Here is a 22170-nt window from a genome sequence, read left to right as displayed (position 1 = left end):
AGTCTTGTTTGAGTAACGATTCCTATTAACCTCCATATTATCGTAACAAGGAGGTGTTTATTTTGTATTAACAATAACTTTTCTTCATACACAGGTAAAAGTTCACTTGTTTTTTAAATTTTATTAATTGACAACAACAATGCCTTCAAAATATGGTGTGCAGTTACCTGCTTATCTACGCAACAGTGAAACTACTTTTCCCACCAGAGGACCCTGGCCACATGAGGTTGCCAGTTATATTTTGGGAGCAGTTCACTGTTTAATGCTGCGTCAGGCCTGTCCATGCTACTGCCTCTGGAAACTGGCCTAGGTGTGATTGATGAAGGCCCTAATGTGCTGGGCCCTCCCAGGTGAGCGGGCCCTCAGAAGTGTAGTGCTTCATGGCACTGTGCGATAACATTGGAGCTGTCCTCCTTGCCACCGTCCTGCTAGGAGCCTCATTCATCATGAGTATGGAATACTGCTCACTTCACAGCGGGGCTCAAGTATGATTCAAGACTCTTTCCCAGGGTGTTTTTGGGGTAATGTGCCTCAGCTTTCATAAGATCATTCATGTTTTCGCATAATCCGTATTCAGTGCTTTTTAAGGTGTTTCAATTACGATACAGAATGTCTTTCAAAAGAGACTCCTGACATCATATGAAATTGTCCTTCTAAAACAAAGTCCCAAGACATGAATTTTCTCCAAAACCATAATTGCTCTAGAGTTTATATTGCGCACTGAGCAGAGATGCTCTGCTACAGGAGCATACCACAGGCTAACTAAGCTGAGAGGAGCTGAAGTGAACCGGGTCCTGCCACAAACCCCCAGGAACCATCCTTCTAAACCATTCCTCTAAACGTTTTGCGAGAGAAAAGAATGTGGTTTCCAGGTCCTGATGAGTTGGGACTGAAACCCTCACTGAACACCCTGTTCCCAATTGCTCATGGAGAGGCAGGGATTTACTGCGACCACCTGATTGTTTTTGATACATCTTGACTAGTTCCCAAGGTATTCCCATGCAGCAATTATTGTGTGAATAAACTTAATATAAATGAAGGTCGAACACTACTCCAGGTCAAATAAATAATACCACAAGTGACACCACGTTCAGTATATCCTGTTGCTTTAGAAATTAACCTCTTAAATGCAATATACAATTATATTATACTAAACTACTGTATGTACACATACAGATATTTTTTTTCAAAGTGCTTAAAAATCATGGCTTTGATTAGTTCAAGTGCTTTCACTTGTTGGGATGTTTTAAAATATTGGTAACACTTTATTTTAACACACTTATTTAACATTTAAACACCAAAACATGATGCAGTTCTAACCATGTACTGTATTTGGATATGATTTATAAGGGAACACCACCTAAATTAAGAGTTCCAATATGTTCCATGGCCTAGTAAAGTTCAGTACCCAAATAAGCTTTAGTCTATTGTAGTGTTCTCAGTTCTGAAACAAAAAAATGTACCCAGAAGAAATATACTCAGAAGATTCCCGTTTTGCTCATATTTTCCAATTTATTGTTTATGGAGCAGTTCCACAGTTTATTATACTTGATGGCATCACATATTTTAGTTTTAGCACTATCATTTTTGGATTTTGAAGAGGGTTGTTTATGTCTTCTAATATTTTGGACTGTTTTAGACTATACTAATAACTGATATTGGAATATAAAATAGTTGTAATTCCCCTTCATAGAGATATTTTGCTATTTCACGCCTTTGGCTTGTCTCCATCGGAGCATTGGAGAGCTACTGAGTTCTGCCAGATGACGTTAAACATATCATTAGGCAGACTTCAGTAGATCTCCAATGTGATGATGAAGAGTATTAAATTGTATTCACAACTGATTTAACATTCCATAATGTTCTTCATGTTTCCTGATTGCAATGGTGCAGTACTGAACTGAACTGGTGTGACGACACTGACATAATTCATACATCATCATCAATCAATTTATATTCTAGAAATAAAATATTAACACCATTTATAATACACAATAAAACAACTATTAGTTCATGTGCCTTGCTTAATTCCACCTAAGTTTCTATTTTGTATTCATAGTCTAACCATTATAACATATGGTTCTCTGTAAACAATGACATGGCTGTTGGTTGTTGAAACAAGTGTTGATCTTGGTGATGCATTTGGTTGCCACGGCCCTTTGTAAGCACAGGACACGTTTCATATTCCTCCCCTTTAATTAGGCCGGACTGGAAAAACTGACCATACTCCTTTTTTTTGATGTAGGTCTGTGGAAAGGTGCATGATTGGCCTGAAAACTAATGCAAGCATGGCATCCTTCTCCAGTACGTGTGAGATTTATAACCAAGTATGTTGGACTCACCGAAGTGTCAGACTTTGACAAACATGAAGAACAAGGCTTAATTTCAGCATCTGACAGTTGGTTAGTAAGCCAGTTACCACCAATAAACAAACATACACTCCTTTTCTTTAACCGTTCGACAGGTCTTGAAAATGAGCCAAAATATTCTCTGTGGTGACTGCCCTGCCTAGGTTTGAATTAGGCAGTTTATGTTTAACCACCATGTACATTTTACCAGAACTATGCCTATATTTGTACTGCAATTCAGAACAAAAAAACAGTATTTCCACACGAGTGGGTGGCTGTATCACAAATTATTATTTTATTGTATTATAGTCAGAATTTTGCAAATATACACTAAACCATTTAAGCATCCCAATGAAATTTAAATCAAGACAAGTTTTCAGGAATTGCTGTAAATGCTGGATTTCATCACACTTATGTATTTTACCTATGTTATCTGAGTATATAATCAAAATACTTTTTGTGGAGCGATACAGTAGCACCTGAATGTGCAAATTTCTGTCAGAAACAATGTACAGTTGGCATCATTGAACCTTGAAGGCCAACATTCACAATTAAAAACCTGAAAAAAGTTCCAGTAGCTAAAAACTGAGATGGGCAGGGTTTCCTGTCTCTGACAAAAATACACAAAAATGACCCTTGTTAAGAATAAGACCCTTTATGAGGCTCTTTCACCTTGTTTGTTTTCCCTAGAAATTCAATGAAGGTCAAGTTGGTTGAGGAAACACACAAAAAAACTATAAAAGTGGGAAATAGCAGGCTTTGGTAAACAAAAAGAAAATGGGACAGCAATGAAGATGCCAACCTGAGTCATTCTGTCTACCAAAATGGTCCCTGTTTTTCTCTTTCCCTCTTTCTTGAGGAGTCATCAGCTGATGGAAATTCATGAGCAAAGCCTTGTGTGTACAGTAACTATTTTTACTTGCTTTTAACTCTAGGGGAAACTCATGCTTACAGTTTCTTTACAAATGCAAATCCAGTCACTCCTTCCAAAAATCATAAAAGGTTGCTTGCTCTGTATTGTCAATTTATTTTGTATAAATCATTAAGGTAGCAACTAATGTTAAAGAAAAATTGCAATCAAGATAGGCCTTTTCTGTAACTGGTGTCAGCAACTACTAGAATAGTTCCTTAACACTGGGTGCTCAACTGTTACATAAGCCATCACATCAGATCTGTGACAGAAAGCTATATTGCCGGACCAGTACTCCTTTTTAGCTGTTTTGTGATCATTGATGTGTAATTAGGGCCTGACAGTGACGGCCAGAAGAAAGCCCTATCAGCTTTTCTCCGTTTCTTCTTCTTCTTCCTTTCCCAAATGAATTGCTTTGGGGAGCTTTATCATATTCCAAAACTCACCAAACTTGACAAATAATTCAGGATAGTGAAAATTTACGTGTTTCATTGGTTTCCGAATTGGACGTGGCAAACTGACTTGCTAGCACTTCCTAAAATGCAGCCCCTTCTCCAGGATTGACTTAAATTTATGAAAACTGAACAGGAAGTCAGCCATTTTGGATTTTACAACATTTGCATGTGTCATACTTAAACAAACTCCTCCTAGTGATTTAACATGATCAACATTCAGTCTGCCACAAAATGCATCCCCTCTCTAAAATGCACAGATGACGTCCTACCATCAAGTGTTTCATTTTGTACATATTACAGATCATGACTAGTATAATTTGGGACACAATTTGTTACGACTGTTGTCTGACATCTTCAGTCTGCTACAAAATGTATCCCCTCTTCAGCCTAAATGGAAATGTGTTTAGCTTGCTGCATAGCTGTGCACCTACACAGTGGAGGGCAGGAAAACTGGTTTGAAAAAAAGACTGTTTTTGATACTAAATAGAAACCAGTGAGTTGCATAGCTCTTATGACATGATGATTTGATGTTGCATGGCCATCATTATAATCCATGAAAATATGAAGAGACATATGCATTAGATTTCCTTAAATAAAGACAGCACATAAGAGCATTCGCCAGCTATATCAACCAAGTACAAATGTTTATTTTAAAAGAGATTTTTATATATTGTTTTATTTCCATATACTTGTAGACTTGGCTCAGCAGGTGAGTCTGTCATGGAGACATGTTTGAATTGAGAGCCTGGATTCAATTCATGTACTGAGTCTACGTGAAAAATGAAGGCTGTGATAAGAGAATCGGTGTCACCATATCCAAGTAAAATAAGCAAAAGACTGGCATATTTTATTTTTGAACATGTTCATGGAATATCAGGCATGCCCAGTGGAAAAATACCGCAGGTGAAATAAAATCCAGGGTGTCACTTTTTTAGTCTTCCTCAAAGTTTTGGGAAATTTTAAGTTTACTTTTCCTTATGTTTGTACAGGATTGTATTTCATGTGCAATAAAACACCTTTTGGGTTACTCCAATAAAATATGAAATTCTTAAATGTGTATTAAGTCTGCTGGCTCAACTAAAATGTCTGCCTACATAGAAGATTGTACAACGGAATTTTATATCAAACTGCTACTGCGGGAACACTGGAACCATTATCAACCAGTGAGGATGGTGATGATAAATCAAAAATATTAAACTTTGCTGTAAAGGGGGCAACCCTTGAAATCAATCAGTCAATCAGCCCGGTGAAAGCCAGCGAGTGTGACTAAGGTAAGTTATAATAGTAGTCTTGTGTCTGGACGCCATGGGAGGGACAATTTTCTATTCCTCCTTAAGTAAATACTACATATGCAGTGGGTATTAGGCTCCATCACAATCCCTGGTTATTTGGCAGGCTGTTGCTAATAGAAGCATGGTCTTGAGTGAACGTCACAAGCACGAGGCTGAACAAAGAGGCTCTTTCTGTGGGCCAGAAGGTGCTGAAAGGCAGGCTGATGGTGGCAGGTCTGTACGGAGCACCAATATCATGCTGGGCGTCATATACCAAAGCTCATAGACAAAGGTGAGGCATGTTATCGCCACTCCATTGCCTCAGACCTCTGGTGTGGGGTAAGACCAGTTAATAAATACTGTTGCATGATATTTGGAGATGATGAGGTGAAGTACTCTTCAAGTGCTCACACAATTAATGCAACTGCAGAATATCTCTGTTTAACAGAGACTGGTGTAACTTCTTTAAAGGACAACAGTCACCCTTGATGACAATTTGCAGCTATTACATGCATCTAACAGCTCATTAAGCATTTATAGTCAAACACAGGAAGTTGTGTGTGCTGAGGAAGGCACGAAAAAAGCTACATTCTGTCCAGTCTCCTGGATTGAATGATGGGATCTGAAAGTAGACATGGCAAAGCTTCATACCTCATTGATTCTCTGTGCCACAGTGTTTTTGCATCATATAACATCATAATTTAGACCACATGTGCCCACGCATACCCTCCTGAATAGGAGGAGGTGAATGTCTGAGACAGTTAGCAGGGAACGTAAACCACAGTCCGTCAAAACACTTACGTTGGGTTTCTCAAGATTAAAAATTGAGAGAAAAACAGGGTGAGGAAACAGATTCACTACAAACTCCTATTATTTTCAGCTCCTAGGCTTTTTGAAAATAATAAGAGTTTGTAGTGAATCTGTTTCCTAAGCTTGTAAAACACAACTGCCTTATATCTGCAAAGTACTGATTCGCAAATGCTCCTGAAAAATCTTGTCTGCTGTGCAGTTCTTCAACATCATAAAGAAATGAATGGTGAACTGAATAGGGGCATATTCAATAACACAATAACATCATTTAAAGAAAACATTAAGTCTTGTTTAAATATGCAACTTTATGTAATTATATTTATATTCATGAATGCGTCTCCTCTGTCTACACACCATTTGGAGTTTTGGAGACATCCTTATTATTTTGGGGGCTTTCAAATGCTGTAAGTAATAGTAGGTAACATAAAAATATACTCATGCTACTTCTATAACCAGAAGCATGCTCTTCATTCTCATAGATTTTTTTCCCTGAAGATAATGTTTATATCGCCCGTTATTGCATGTTCTATTTATCATTCAGCAATGTTCCATGTAGGCCAAGCAATGATTCAATTCTACCATAGCTTGTTGGTATCTGTTGCTTTTAGCCCTAAATACAGTAGATACAAACACAAATAAAACAAGACATGAGTTTTATGTCATGAGAGAAATCCAATTACAATTGACTTTTCCCCTTACTGCATCACCATTGTGCATGTAAAACATAAATCATCATGGACTATGACCTTTCCACAGCCTTCCCATAACCTGATTAACCCTAGTAGAGTAAAATGTGCACATACAGTTCTGTACAGTAAAGTTTCCTGATGCGCAACAAGCACATATCTCAGACTAACATCCACATTTTTTTATGTAGTATGTCAATATCGGGGAACTGACAGCACTTCTTGCACACACAAAGTTAATGTTATCATTTAACAATAGCTGGTATTCCTCTTTCTACTCTTCATAGCAGTTGTATGTGTATCAATGGGAGGCAGAGCAATGGGTGGTCATACAGAACGGCACATCTGAAGCTGTGAACAGGGAGGGCTGAGCGTGCTAACCAAAGGAAAGCCTCAGGGCCACGCGACAGGACCCGTGGAGCCTCTCAAGTGATCCCCTAGCCACCGCATACAGTCTGCCTTTTACCTCCTTGTGCGTACACAAAGGAGAACTTATCCCAGTCCCCCACCCTTACCCTTACGCTCCCCCACCCCCTTCCCCACCCTTCATAATGAGACAGTCAGGTCCTGCCACTGCATAAAAAAAAAAAAACGGCCTCCGCTGCCAAACAATCTCAGCAGGCCGGGAAGGAGAGATCATCTAAAATCAATCCAACAGAGGATGGGTGACCCGATACTGCCGGCAGTAAGTGTGGCACAAAGGGGGTTACTTTCTTCCACCTCTCATATAGTGTAGGAGCAGCAGAGCTCCACATGGATCTGTTCATTATTAAAAGGAAACTTCTGTTCAAGTAGAGGTTTCACATTATACAGTGCACTTTTGTATACCATGTATAAATGGGATATCATTTGCTAATCTAAAAAAATAATGAAATATCAGTAATGTTTCTTCAAAAGAAGTTAGTGGTTAGTAGTCAAATTTTGTCATCAGTAAAATGTTATAGTTCAGAATAAAATCATGCAGCCCTGACCTCTGGATACCTCTCTCATCTGCAGTCCCAGCTGAAGTCTGAAATCCATCTCTTTCATTGTGTCTGAGCTCCACCAGCCGAGTGTGTTGTATCTGTCATCAGAAGGGAGTAGTATAAAATGTTACGTTTCCTCTGGCAGTGCCTTTACAACACAGGGGCATGGAGGCCACACACAGCTCCCAGAGATCCAGAGATGAGAGTAAATAAACCAGGGGAGCCATCCCTGACACCATGTGTGGCTACATACAGTGCAGACTGGTGGGAAAACAAAGTTGAATCAAGCGTGATTAACGCCTCACCTTTTCTCTCGTGATAGTTGTGCGTGGCGGAGCTTGATCTCTCTTATATCTTTTCATATTTTCAATAGTCAAGAGAGACTTAAGTTTTTTTTTTTTTATTATTAGTGTTTGTCTTGATAATATAATTAAGGTTAGGTATACACAAAAAAACAAAAACCACAAATGAAAGATCATGATTTGTACGCACTCAATTAAGGTTAGGGAACCTTCGTTGGTTACAGTTATCATAGTCCAGCATTGCCAGGATGTCAGGCTTTACCCCAGCACTAAAGGGAAACAAACATTGGTCTCCCATGCAATGTTTTGTTGACCAAACTATCCACACTATACTTCCTATGTGGGCTGTTGCTCTATAACAATGTCACCTTATTCAGGCTGTCCTCAGTTACTGTTTGTACATTTACCTACGGAAAGTAATGCACTCTAATTTGTATGCTATATTTATCATAGTAGTTTTTCAGTCGGGAGCAAATAAGGAAATCAGGTGACGTAGTATAACGGCGCCACAATCTAAAGTGTTAAATAGAGCGTCATATTTTGTAGGATATAATATTAATGGTTGAGCATAAGTTTTCATAAGATATCATATGAACTAATACATGAGAACATGTTGCTTCACATCTTCCTATACTACTGTCATAATTACTACGGCCACTAGAGGGCTTTGTCACTATGTCACGTAAACACATTCAATTCAATTCAAAAAACTTTATTTGTCCCCGGGGGGCAATTCAGGGCACACAGAGCAGCAAATCACGACAGTGCAATTATACACAAAAACATTTTAACCTAACACAAGAATAAAGTGTAAAAGAAGAGTATGTATCAGGATGTTAGTGTGTTAGTACAGGTAGGATAAGTGTCAGGATGTTAGTGTGTTAGTACAGGTTAGATACAGAGAACATCGTCGGCGTGAGATGTAGAAAGACGTGTGTGTATCAGATGTAAGCAGACATGTGAACGGGTGTATAAGATGTAAACAATGTAAACATGCAGTAGACTGTTGAAACAGGTATAAACAGAACTGTAGTGCAGAGAAGATATAAGTTGACAGTGATCAGATTCAGATGAGGTCAGACATGATACATGTGTGTAATGAGCAGACGTAAACAGAACTATAGTGCAGTAATAGAGTATAAATATAATATATAACTATAAGCTAGATAATAAAGTGATAGTGGGACATGGCAGGAAAACAGCAGTCTAAGTATATGCTAGCTCTGTGTAACAGATGAATACTGAAGAATAAAGTGACCATAGTGCTGTGATGGATACAATATAAGACCTGATAGACAGAATAAAGTGGTGTAGTGCATTAATACCATAAATTAACATAACTAACAGAATCAAGTGGACCAGTAAGAACAGAGTAACAGAATAATTGTTGATTTGTTTTGCTCTTGTTCATATGACCGATGCTGTCGCTTTTCTTTGGATAGTCTGTTAGGTACCTTGGTAATCAGTTCAACATATTACTGAGAAATGCTTAGAGCAGGCCCTGCAGGCTCCATGGAGCCTCAAGTTTGTCTGACATATTTACAACTAGGCTAATGTGTGTATTACAAATGTTTCCATATTTTTTTTGCTGTGGGATTAAAGGAGTTAAAAGTAAGAAGTCTTAGATTTATCTCGAAAATAGTGCAATGGGAGAATGTAAGGAATCTAATGTGGAAGCTCTGGAGTCTCAGTTTAACAGTTAATTCTGGCAATAAATGTATAACCAGCACTTGAAAATTGTTAACTATCCAGGCTCAAATGAATGAATGTGGATCAAATGTAAGCCACATTTGTAGGGGGTACTCAAGTAAGTGCCAATCAAGAGGGGTTGTTTATCCAAGAAAAGCCTGTAAACATGCACCCGAGTTCACCTCTCTGCAGGTTTTTGTGAATGTCATAAGGTGCCGAGGCGCATTCACCTTACAGTATTCCAGAGCAAAGCAAGCCATCGTCGCCAGGATTGGGAGTGACAATTCTGACATTTCAACAGCTATACACTCCGAAACATGCACTCCTAATCTGTATTCTTAAGAAGGATTTGCCTCAAAATTGCTCCATTGCCTGTGGTCCTTCTGTTTGTTGTCGTCCATTGCTGCACATAGACTTTAAATAAACACAGCTTTGATAAGCTAAGGGCCAGACAGTCACCTCTGACCCATAGCAGTTCTGATCTGGGTCCTGGGGCATGAGGTTCACCAGGTGACACAAGCATAGCTTTAAATTAGCGGCCCTCTTCTACAGATGGAGGTTTATAAACACTGAGGGTGGATGAGGGAGTGTTGGTAGGAAATTGACTTTGTCCAGAGTGTGTTGACCGGGAAGAGAGCAGAGGTTAAGAGGTCCATGGCTTGGAGTAGGCGTTGGAGGTTATCACGGACATCATTCATGATTCAGATTCATTTTCAATCCCTTATCGTCCAAATAGATTTTTTAAAAGCTTTAATTTTAAATTTTTATTAAGCTAAAAAAATTCTGTATGTATGAATTGCAGTTATCTTTTTTAGTACGCTTTTTTTCCTTGAGATTAAGACAGATGGCTGCAGTTTAGACTTTTCCGATTCTTTTATTTTCTACCTTCCTACTCTCACTGAACTTTTTCTTCCTCTCCCTCAAAGTGTGCATATATACACTTTTAAAATTAAAACAGTTTCCCAAGATGTCTGTAGGTAAATTCAGGAAAATAACTTTATATTATACAAATATTTCCTTCTGCAGGATAAGGCCTTGGCTTATTTGTAGTGGACGTGGCCAGTTCAGCCAGCCAGTGGCAGTCTAAGGCCTCTTTGTAGGCCGTCTAACATGCACCAAACCACAAATTATCATTGGAGCAGGACAGGCACCATAACCAGGCACACCCCTGCCTCCCCGAAAGCTTGGGATTTATGGCATTTGTCCAAATAAACATGTCTAAACGTTGTGGCAGAGAGGAGCCGTGGGCAAGCATGCATCTAGAGAATCAGATCTCACACCTGTATGAGTGTTGTGGCCTGCTGCCAGGGAATACAACCACACACTTTCTTAAATAAATCTTAAAAGATTAATTCATGTGTGCATACATGATGTTCAGTATCTCGCCTTGGCCCTATGTCTCTTGTTTTTAGCTTTCCTTCCTTTTCGCCACTTCCCGTTTTCACCGTGCCTTTGCTTAATTCAGTCAGCTTTTTTCATGCTAAATGAGGTGTGCTGTAAAGTCAACATTGCTGAGATGTTTGCTTTTGTCTGTATAATTTCTGATTTGTACAGTAGTCACACTTATGCAGGTAGAGTGCTGAGTGGAAATCTTTTCAGTGATTCTTCGTCATCTGTAACCATCTACCAGGGTGGGATTGCTCATTTTAATATCCCCTTGCCCGTTGGATAAATTAGGGGCATTTCAGCTTCTACTGGTGGTTTTGCAAGTTTTGACTGACTATTAATAACAGAGAGTACTCTGTGTATTAATTACTGTTCAATATGTATGCAGTTAATGCTAGAGTAATAATGTTGGGTGTTCTTGTAAAGTAGAGTCTTTAAAAAAATACATTAAAATAATACTATAACAAAAATAGATTCATACATCACAATACACACATAAAAATAAAAGAAACATTGAAAACTAATTAAAAACTAGAAAGCAAAAGACAAAAAAAAAATATCTTGTTTAAAGAGAAGAATCCTTACTTCATTATACATATCAGAGCTATCAATTCATTGAAATCTACTTTAAAGTTACAATCTCAGAGATCTCTGTTTCATTCTCATTGGCTGTACCTATGGCGATAATTGCATGGGTTTTTGAATCTCACTTCTAAGAGATCCAAACAGTGTAGCCTGTTACCTAATTCTGCGATAGATAGTGACTTAATAGACAATTATTAGCATTTAGCTCAGGCAGGATTATATAGCTGAGTGTCAATTGCATAACAATAGAAACAATATGTCCTCGAATGGCAAATGCAAATGCAGACAAAAAGTAATGAGGCCATGGCACTAAACTTTGGGGCACATCACAAGATATCTCTAATGGAGAAAAGACAAAATTCGAACTCGTCATAAATCTGTCAATTATAAAATTGTGATCAACAATATCATTAGCAGCACATAAGCCAATTATACTCAATTTATGGCCCCGCAGACTAAATGTGGTAGGGTGCCAGGTGGCCCTCCAGTCAAGAAGCAAAGAGTACCAAGAAGTACCAAAACAGTCCCATCCAGGTCTTTTACTGTCTTTTATTTGGATGTTAGATTCTCTACTTTTCATCGCTCATTGCAATCTGTTGTGTTGGACCTTTATCTTTCAACGCCATCAAAATAAAACGGCTGATCGTTAATATAAACAAACAAGCAAATAGAAATGTGTCAATTATCTGCTTTAAACCATGGGAACTGGTGTCCATACCTACATGTTTTAGAGTTTGCGCTTTGTATAACACACAGGTTCACCAGCATGCTGTAAACAGTCTATAAGTGTGCACCAGCCGATGCTAAGATTCTGCTTTTGGCATGCCATGTTGATGACATCATAATTTGTCACTCTGCAGAAACACTGTGATTTATGACTTTTCCCATGCAGCAAAACCTGCCCTTGGTGTTTCTTTATTATGTTTAAAACCTATTACTGTAAAAAAGGGATATTACTGCATAATACATGCTTGGAAAAGAGCTGCAGGTTGAGCAAATATGGTGTGTTTTATACTAATAAAGTAGCTGTGTTATGGGTAAATGTTTATATTATTTTACAGCTTGCCTTGAGGAGGGAAAAGATTTCCACTTATAACCAGAGTGATGAATGTGAGTAATTACCTTGTATTGTAAGCAATATACTTCACCCCCTAAAGCTTCACACTGTTTTATGATCTGGATTTCTGGATTTTACTCTGGAGTTCACTCCCTCTTTTTTTTCAGTTTGAGCTGTTGTGTTCCAGTCAATGTCCTACAGTACACCTGTGTCATTGAGGATGGATGCTATGAATTAATTTTCTAATTAATTTTCATTTAGTGAAGTTTTGATGTGTAACAGTTGTGTGGCAGCAGTTTATACTGGACTACTAGGATTCAGCTATAGCATCTCCCTTCCCTAGATGGATGCACAAAAACAGGAGGAAGGTCGAGGTAAAAAAACATGTCCTTTTGATACCAAGTACAAGTTAAATTCTGTAATTAACATTATTGGCACAGAGGGACTTTTAGCACTGACGGACAACCAGCTTGCCAGGCGATGGGCAGTTTTTGTATATTTGCACAGTGAGTGATTTGCAGAAAGACATCCTTGTAAAGCCCACCGTCATCGCTCTCTGAGGGCACTCTGCTTGCTGACACATCATGTCCATCAACTCTAACATGGCTGTCAGTGCAGAACACACCATCCCTGCCTTAGTCCTCTCCTACCACTTACTGGTATTGTACAGTATCAGTGAAGACGACCAAGGGAAAACGATCTATAGAGCAGACAAAGATGTCTTTTAGCTGATATTGACACACACTCAGTTTGATTGCATTTAGGTAATGTGCTGAAATATCATCACCACAAGGGATATAACATAAATAAATTCTGTATGTTGGTACACGTGGATCCTGCTCGAGGATGTTTATGTGTGGACAATGATTATTTATGTCTTAGCGTGTTCCCATGTTAAATAAGGACACCCTGCCAGTTAAAAACAAAAAGAAAAATAATCTGGAGGGTATAAGTCATATTAATAACATCCTTTTAAGACGATGTAAAAAAATACCAACACATACCATGAGTCATTTCATAACAGAACTCTTTCTACTTTTTTTTCTCTTTTCATTGCCTCACAGCAGACAGGCAGCCTGGAAGTATAGACTCCTTTAACGTGCTGATAGAGAGAATGAGTTGTTCAGTTGTCAGCACCGGATTGATGAGAGTCAAGGGAGCATCGTGTTGATGCTGAAGGGGTTAACGTCAGCTCTGAGGGAAGGAGGCAGTCTTTACTGGGAGTCCCATCACTGTGGTCAGTCTGGGAGTTGTAAGAAGTGTTCATTAATCATAGTCCTAATTTGTTTTCACACTGCTGTTCTCACACAGACCGAGTATTATTACAGCGGCAGTTAGGTGGTAATCTCAATGGTCAGAGTTATCATTGTAGTGCATGTTAAAGGACCCAGTAAGGTTGTCACACTGGTACATGTGGCAGGTAGAGGTAGGCGTCAATGTGAATGTGTTTAACCTCATTTGTGTTCATAATAAGATGTAAATTTGATGTTCCACCAGCCTGGCTGTGTGGTCATTCAAATAATTAATCAATCAATCAATCATTTTGTGGAAAAGTCAAACTCAAATGTTAACCGCAGTCATCTGAAAACTGTACAGCTAAATAACAAATAGTGTTATTATATTTTAAGGTCTTGGATTATAAAATGGGAGATTTCAATGTTTTTTTTATTACTATATCAAGCAGGCCCGGGTGCTATATAAATATTGTGAAAGTATCAAATTGCTCAATCCACAGAGAAAGGCACGCAGCCCGTAGTCAGAAACTGTGACTTAAACAAGCCGTCAGGACTTCCTTGCGGTTGTGATGTCACAACTATACTATTTATGCAGAAAGTGCTACTACAGTGCTGTGACAGTAATTTCCCGGCTGTGATTACGGTGCGGCAACAAAAATTACTAAATTAGTTTTATGCTCCCATTTTGTGCGTAAATAGAGATGTTATCAGTGTTCTAATTGTCACTGCCCTCATGCTTTAATGCGTCCTTCATCCTCACTAAGATTTAAAAAGTTACTCCAATAAAGTAATAAAAAAAAGTTTATGACAACAACAAACATGCCGACGATGGAGCCGATAACAGTCCTGCCATGAGGCAAAATGGCAGGCAGCTTTGTAGATGCCGGTGGTCTGTGAAACCACTACATACATCCTGGCGTGTGGACAGAGAATTTCAGACATTGGTTCTGAGAGACATTGACGACAAATGTCTTTTTCAATATTTCAGGATTTCCACCGGGACTCTTGACTTGATGACTTGCTCGCTCCTGCTACTCACAGCACTTTCCCCACGATTTCCGGTGGTATGTTTTCTCCGTATAGGTACGCATCCGCAAGCTTGAAGGATATGTGCAGAAATATAGACGAAATGTATGCCGAAGGCTCTGTCCGTATCCCTATGCGAATCTAATGTAGACCATAAATGAGCCTTTAGTCTTGATAAAGTGACATATAAAAAACATGATATTGTAACATTGTTGTTATTATTATTACATTGTAGTAATTTTTTTTTTAAGTTTCACAATGTTATTGATTCATTCATGACATTGCTATCACGGTAAGCAAATACCTGTATGAGTTTTAAACAATAATAAAACCTTTACCACTCAGCCAGCGGTAGATAGGCTACAGTTTCAAGTATTCCATGATAAATTTTCTTTGAGGAATAGCTTCATGGCTCAACAGGGGATCGTCTGGGCTAGCTTCTTTCCTGTTATATTAATAATGACGTTTTGCACTGAACAAATGAACTAGGAGTTTAACCAAGGAAAACACTCCAGATCTCCTCCCTTATGCGTTGCAGGATTTGGCTCAGCTAAATGAAGTAGAGCCACAGTCTCATCCATCAGAGAGGCTATACGTCAAGTCAGTTGATGATTACAGCATCTGAGGACATGTCCTCTCCTCAACCAAGCTCAATTAGGAGGGCTAACCCACTGGAGAGAAAAAGTAAGACAAAGTTACCATTTTTGTTGTATTTTGAGAAGAGTAAGTGCTCAGGGTTGCCAGAGACAGTTATAATAATAGTAATAAATAAAATGAATGGAAGCAAGTAAATGGTCTTTACTGAAAAACTAAACATCTTTATTGAACAGATTCTTACTGAGGTAGACCAGCAGTATTCACATAAAAATATATATTCACACAATTATCCAAACTTATATCTAATTATGTTTATAAAAATCCAGATAAACTAAGAATTATTAAATATATTGCAGGCTTTTTGTTCATGAAATACATAAGCATTTTTCCTAACCATTAGCTTTAATGAATTAACTTTATGAGTTCATGTTACTATCCAGAGTTATGTGAAATATTAAATATATCATATTGATTAACACACACATTTGAAATGTCAGCTATTTTTAAGGCATTTAATATTGTTTGCTCATTTTTAAATATAGCTCACATCCACATAAATAGCCTTTTCACTTAAAGTTGTAGAAAATTAAAGAAAAAGTCGAGAAGAGTGAAAGACCTCATTGTTTGTCCTCACCAGTAGCAGATAAGGCTAAAGGTTGCTATGGAAACTCAGCCAACTGGAGCCAGAGCCCAATTTAGGAAAACCACAAAGTCAACATGAACGTGTGCTACGGGTTGGGAGGGAATAAAAAAAAAAAAGGTTGTGATTACGCAGGCCATAATCACCAGTCAAAATATATAAACCAAAAGGCCCTTGGATACAGTGACACATCACCATTAATTTACATCAGTTCAGGTAAACTATCATTCTGTGGCTCAGGCGGAGGCACGATGACACATTTACTGTATATATAATGTGAGACTGTCCCTTCTGCAGAAACCATATCCTTTTATTTATCCAAGGCAAGGCCAAATGCTGCAATGGTTATGGTGTTTCCTTTAAATGTTTTAAATCAACCACATCTTTTGGAGACATTAAGCTAATATCTTCATGGTCACCAGCGTCTGACATGCGAAACAGAGAGGCGGTGTAAGACTGCTAGGATGTCAGTCTGTGGAAATACCAAAGAATGAGGTGGTTTTTAGTCTTGTTTTAAGAAACTGTGGCCAACTTAATATACAATATTAAAAAACTTTAATTTACGTTCACACAACTAACACTCTAACAGGAGAACTTTTAAATGATTTTTCATGTTTAGTTTATGATATTTTTAACTCTAATCTAATATATGTAATCCAATATAACTAACATGAAACTTGTGGTGGCCACATCAGGTTTCATTAGTATTTTTCTGACCTTTACCAGTTTTAAACAGGAAAACCTTGTGTATCAGTTGTTGATATCAATCTCATCAAAAATATTAAAATAGCAATAACATTCTCCACATCATACTGTACAGTATATGCGAAAATATGTTCCAATATGAGCTCTGTGTGAGACTCCTTCTGTTTTTCTTATCTGGCTGTGATTAGAATGCAGCGGGCTGACATTGATCAGACTACCACGGCCAAATTGCCTACCCAGCTGCAAATCTGGAGAGCAGTTAGACTCCAATTAACACAGGCCAAAGTGATTTCCTTCGTTGCATCACGTGTCACATGCAATGGTAATTATGGTGTAAATATTGGGCACATGTCTCACATGAACACTGCCCTATGAGCAGGTTTGTCATAATAAACTGGATTGTTTGTAGAAATCATCATATCATGAGGAGGTTTGACCGCTTCTCTCTCATGCAACATGATCAGAGTCCCGGATAAAGGTTGATTAAAAAAAAATAAACAAGCAAGAGGATAAGAATAATATTAAAGAATAATTTCAGAATCTTACTTCTGACTAATAGCTGTCAAATTGTAACACATGATTTGGCTTCAAAACTCTATGTGATTGTTTTTGTTTTTACACATTAATTAAGTTAAATCAATAGCTAAAACACCATATGTATATGTTTCACACATCAAATTAACAGTTAATCTCATGAATTCTTATTTTAAAATCAAAATAATGGATCAGCAATGCAATATATGTAACTATGTACATGATAAGAAAGTCTGATACCTCAGCCAGGTCAACAACCATTAAATTTAATAGTGTTATAGCTATGATCTGCATTTTTAGGAAGTTTGTCAGGAGTATAAAATATTGCAACATTTTCTCCTCTCTCCATCATACCTGCCCTAAAGCATGAGTCCAAACAAACAATCGTAGTCATGAAGCATACCACAATAGCCATGGTAATGTCATTATCAGCGCGCAATGATGGGAATCAAGGTTAGAAAAATAGCTGGATGTAATAAGAGGCTGATGTGCAAAAAAATAATAATTATATATATATATATATATATATATATATATATATATATATATATATATAAAGAAAAATTCAGTAACTACAAAACAAACACATCAGGTAAGTTCCTTTACAGGTCAACTGAAAGAGTGTCATTTCCCAATCCAGAAAAATAGTCACCAGTCAAGTTTCAACCCACCAATCACCCTTCAGGTTTTCGTCACATCTTACATGAGGAAAACTAGTTATCTAGTCATTTGTTAACATGACAAACCTGACAAATGGGCCACACATCAATGACCAAACAGGCATTATAACTTGTTAAAATTGATAGAGAAGGTGTTTTTTTCTCCTTCTTACATAAGTCTGGAGAAAAGTCCTTTACACTGCCAGTTTTAGCACGGCGACTCCCGCCACTGGCGTGGTACCTGTCCAAGAACAACTTGTCTGAGGTCGCTGCAGAGCCGGAGTCTGACACAGTGATTATAGGTGGTGCTCAGGGTGAGGAAAGCTGCGGTTTTCGTGCTGAATATCTGAGAAATCCATTGTGAGCTTCACCTTTTCTGAGGTAGCACTTGGTTGAATGATTTGCCGTAGGGAGGAAGTGAGCGCGTCCCCGGTCTAAGAGCTATATCTCAGCCACACTGCAATGTGGATAGGCCTGGGTGTTAAGGATACACATTATGTCCACATACTGTACGTGTTATGCATTTTGTGTGTTCATTTGTTTGACCACAGGATTTTGGATTCTGGACCAACTAACTATATTTGTTAAAATAAGTTATTTTACAAAAAAATGTACATAAATGAATGGATGGGAAGATTTGATGGGAGTGACAGTCTAGATGTCACTCATTTGACTGCTACGGACCTTAGAGGGGAAATAAACCGAAATCCGCACTCCAATGGAGCCATTGTGTATGGCAGCACTTACGGCATATGTACCAACAGAGACCCTCCATGCAAATCTCCATGATGGAGGGATTGAGTTGTGGGGAGTGCCTGTGGCTTTGGAAAAAAATATATCTTTATATCTGTAGAGCCATAATGTCAAGCATGTTACAGTCCATCAGCTGGATACCTGCCACAAATAACTTCTACCAAGTGGGCTCCAGGGAGCCGTATCACAAACTTTGAGGTTATTTTTTCCCTCTCTTTTCAGACAGAACCGCCTTATGACATGCTAAAGCAGACTCAAAAAATCATACACTTGACATGTAACATCTTTTGTGTGAGTGTGTGTGTGGTGGGTGTGAGGGTGGGCCGACATGTGTGCGGCATGTTTTGGGGGAGAAAAACGGTAAGCACGATGCGTGTACGGATTGTCATGACGTGTTTCATGCTGCTCAAGACACATTGTAAACTCTATCAGTCACCCAATAAATCCAGCTGGAGGGAAAACACAACACAAGATATATGACTGTTTAATGATCGTGAGCTGAGGTGGAGGTGTAGTGGACTGGACTGAGCCTCAATGGGGTGTATGGGTTCAGCGTTAGTGGGGGTGTACTCCACTGGGACTATACGTTCAGGTTGGAGAGTACCAGCCTACATGGGGGTAGAAACAAGGCCCTAGTCACAAGGGGTTAATTGTAGGCGTTTAAAGAGCACATGTCGTTAAAGGGCTGGTGGGTGGAAAGAGTTCTATTTATACATGGCAGAGGTAATGAGGTGAAATTATTCTGTCCGACAGAGATGGGATGTGACCACAGCAGGCTGGTGGAGACTCTCCTGCCCTGGCTCGGACTCCTGAGAATGTTTTCAGTACAAATACGGTCGCTGAAACGTAAGCTTTCTAATTAATTCCCATTTACATACGGCCAGCTGTGGTTTCCATTGCACCCTTCAGCCCAGGCGCCCTGTCACAGCAGAAGGCGATTGATTGACTAATTAATGATTCCCCAGATGCAACAATTAAATTGAAATTAACTTAATAGGCCTCAGATGGTATTATGCCACGGTAATGTTTTCATTACTCATGTTTACATGATAACACATATAAACACAGGCATGCATGGCAAGGGATCACAAAAGCAACTTGAAGGCTTTGACAAGGTTTAGGTTTTTTTTAATTTTCATTTTAAAGCCCTGTTCAATTTTAGTGTTGTCATGAGAGAGGTGTACTTCTGTAACTCTGCTTTACACAAACCTGTATGTCTATAGCACTGAAATGTACTGTGCAAAAAGTAATGTGAGATTGATTAAGTGAAATATCCCTCGAGTGATTAAACAAGCACTCCTTGCTCCACTAGAGGGAGCAACTCCATAGGGATCAGGTACAAAAGACATGATGATACTGTTTGATATTGTATCAGTCATTGCTGTTACAGCCAGAGATGATATCATTTGTGGATATCATCACAGAATGTTAATTTTCATGAGTTTAAGGTGAATGTCAAAACATTAATGAGTATTAATTAGCGCAGTGGAGGTTAAATGAAGAAATACTTGTCAAAACCAATCAAATTGTGTCAATGCAATGCTTCTAGAGCAATGTTAAAAAATATTTTTAGTTTTAATGAAAGAGAGATCCACTTGATTAGGTCTTTAAGACTTGTCAGAACTGTATCCCTAATTTCTCAAATTTTGGGACCATATATTGTAATCAGGACATCCCTTCCTATATTTGTATAGTGAGGAGTGTTTATTTCTTACATATTGAACCTGTTTTTTGTAGTATTAGTTGAAAAAATATAATGAATCATGTAATTCTACATCACCCTATTTTTTTTTTACATGGTGGTTGCTTTTAGGATGCATTTAAAATAATGACTTCTTTCCTTTCTATTTAATTAATAGAAGAAACAACACACATGTTGTGTACTTTACTGGTCAGTAAGGCGTGGTCCCTGGCCAGGTCTTTGGCTCGTTCTGTGCTAACTTTTGATGTACATTAGATGGAATACAGCCTGAGGATGTCCACTGGGAAAAGTTTTGTGGTTGCCAGAATCTGATGATTGGGAAGGTGCATGTAACTGAAGAAAAAGGAAAACAGCAAACTGAACAACCTGCCAAAATCCTCACGCAATTTCTGGAGCACTCTAAAATGCCAAGGGAAGCTAGATCTCCTTCCTTTGCTTGATAGTTTTCTTAAATTACAACTTCCTTTAAATCCCCGTTAAGCAGCATTTTTCACCAAATTGATTTTTATACATTTAGAGAGGCGAAAATAGAAAAACAGCAGAACTCTAGAGAGAAGTGAGAGTCTGTGATTAATAGATGCATACGGCAATGAAATTTCTGTCATTCATACAGCGTTTTCCCCTGACACTCAGGTTACACAGACTGAAACAGTGTTTGTCCATATTAGTGAGGGCCCAGTTTTTACCCTTCCTGTCTGCCTGCTGGTAAAGGAGAGAGGCCAGAGTGCTATGGCATGACGGTCAGTGGCACCCACCCTGCATTTCCATCGGCGCCTGCGATCCGCGCCAAGTCTGAAAAAGGTGAGATGGCTGATATACAGTATGCACTCTCACACACAAGGCCATCAAGAATAAGTAAGAGGCCACCTCAGTCTGGATTGGTATACTTCCAGAAGGTAGAAATGTGAATTCAATCTTATGGACAAGGAGCATAGATAGGAATTTGAGTCGATGATGATAGCTAATACAGTTCCCCTGACTATTAGGTGCATTTTCGCCAATACACCCAACAGGGAACATATTGTGCTCTTTTTTAGGTTGACACTTGTATTTAGGGTTTCTACCATAACACTTTGACAATGTTCACGAAACACATCATTTTTCTCATACTGTTTGTGTGAATAAACCTGTAGTCACGGTCTGTCTGAAACACTCAGTGTTAGTGCTGTCTCTTTAAGGCCCCCTACGAGAAAAATACCAGTTGGTCAGCATGTCCAGGTCTCCACACTGTCATTGCAGCTGGGCAATGACTGTCACAGTACTGTAGGGACACTTTCTATACATGGTATAATTGTGACATCACAACTGCACAGAAGTCCTGACGGCTCTTTTAAAGTTTCTGAATATGTGCATTTCTTTGTGGATCAAGCATTAGGATACTTACACATACCTGCTTTAGAGAATAAATAAAACTCTGACACTGGTGAGTTGGCTCACTCAGCAATGATAGTTAAAATGTCATGAGTTGGATATGTATGTCATTATGTGTGCTCAGGCAAACCCACACCAAACGGTGATTCACTGCCTTTGTGTAAATATTCTTTTTGGCTGTTGTCTTTCTGTTGCGTCTCAGTATGACTTTTCCTACCCTCATGAGTATGGGTGACCTGCCGTCATCATATAGGGCCTGTCTGGGCCTTACTGGCCTTATTAATTCATTCACAGAAATAAAAGAAAAACACCACTTCTCATTATTAAAATTAATCTTGAGAAGTAACCAGTTACACATTATAGTTGCACCGCTTTAACCTTAAACTAAAATATTAACTTAACTATATGGCATGCAGCTTCTTAAATGAATGCCTCATTACAATCCCCTGATATTAATGTGTTATATTCAAGCTTGCCTTAAAGC

The sequence above is a fragment of the Echiichthys vipera genome, assembly GCF_963691815.1.
Source record: "Echiichthys vipera genome assembly, chromosome: 17".
In the NCBI taxonomy this organism is placed as follows: domain Eukaryota; kingdom Metazoa; phylum Chordata; class Actinopteri; order Perciformes; family Trachinidae; genus Echiichthys; species Echiichthys vipera.
The sequence above is the reverse complement of the archived record's forward strand: the minus strand, read 5'-3'. Positions refer to the sequence as shown.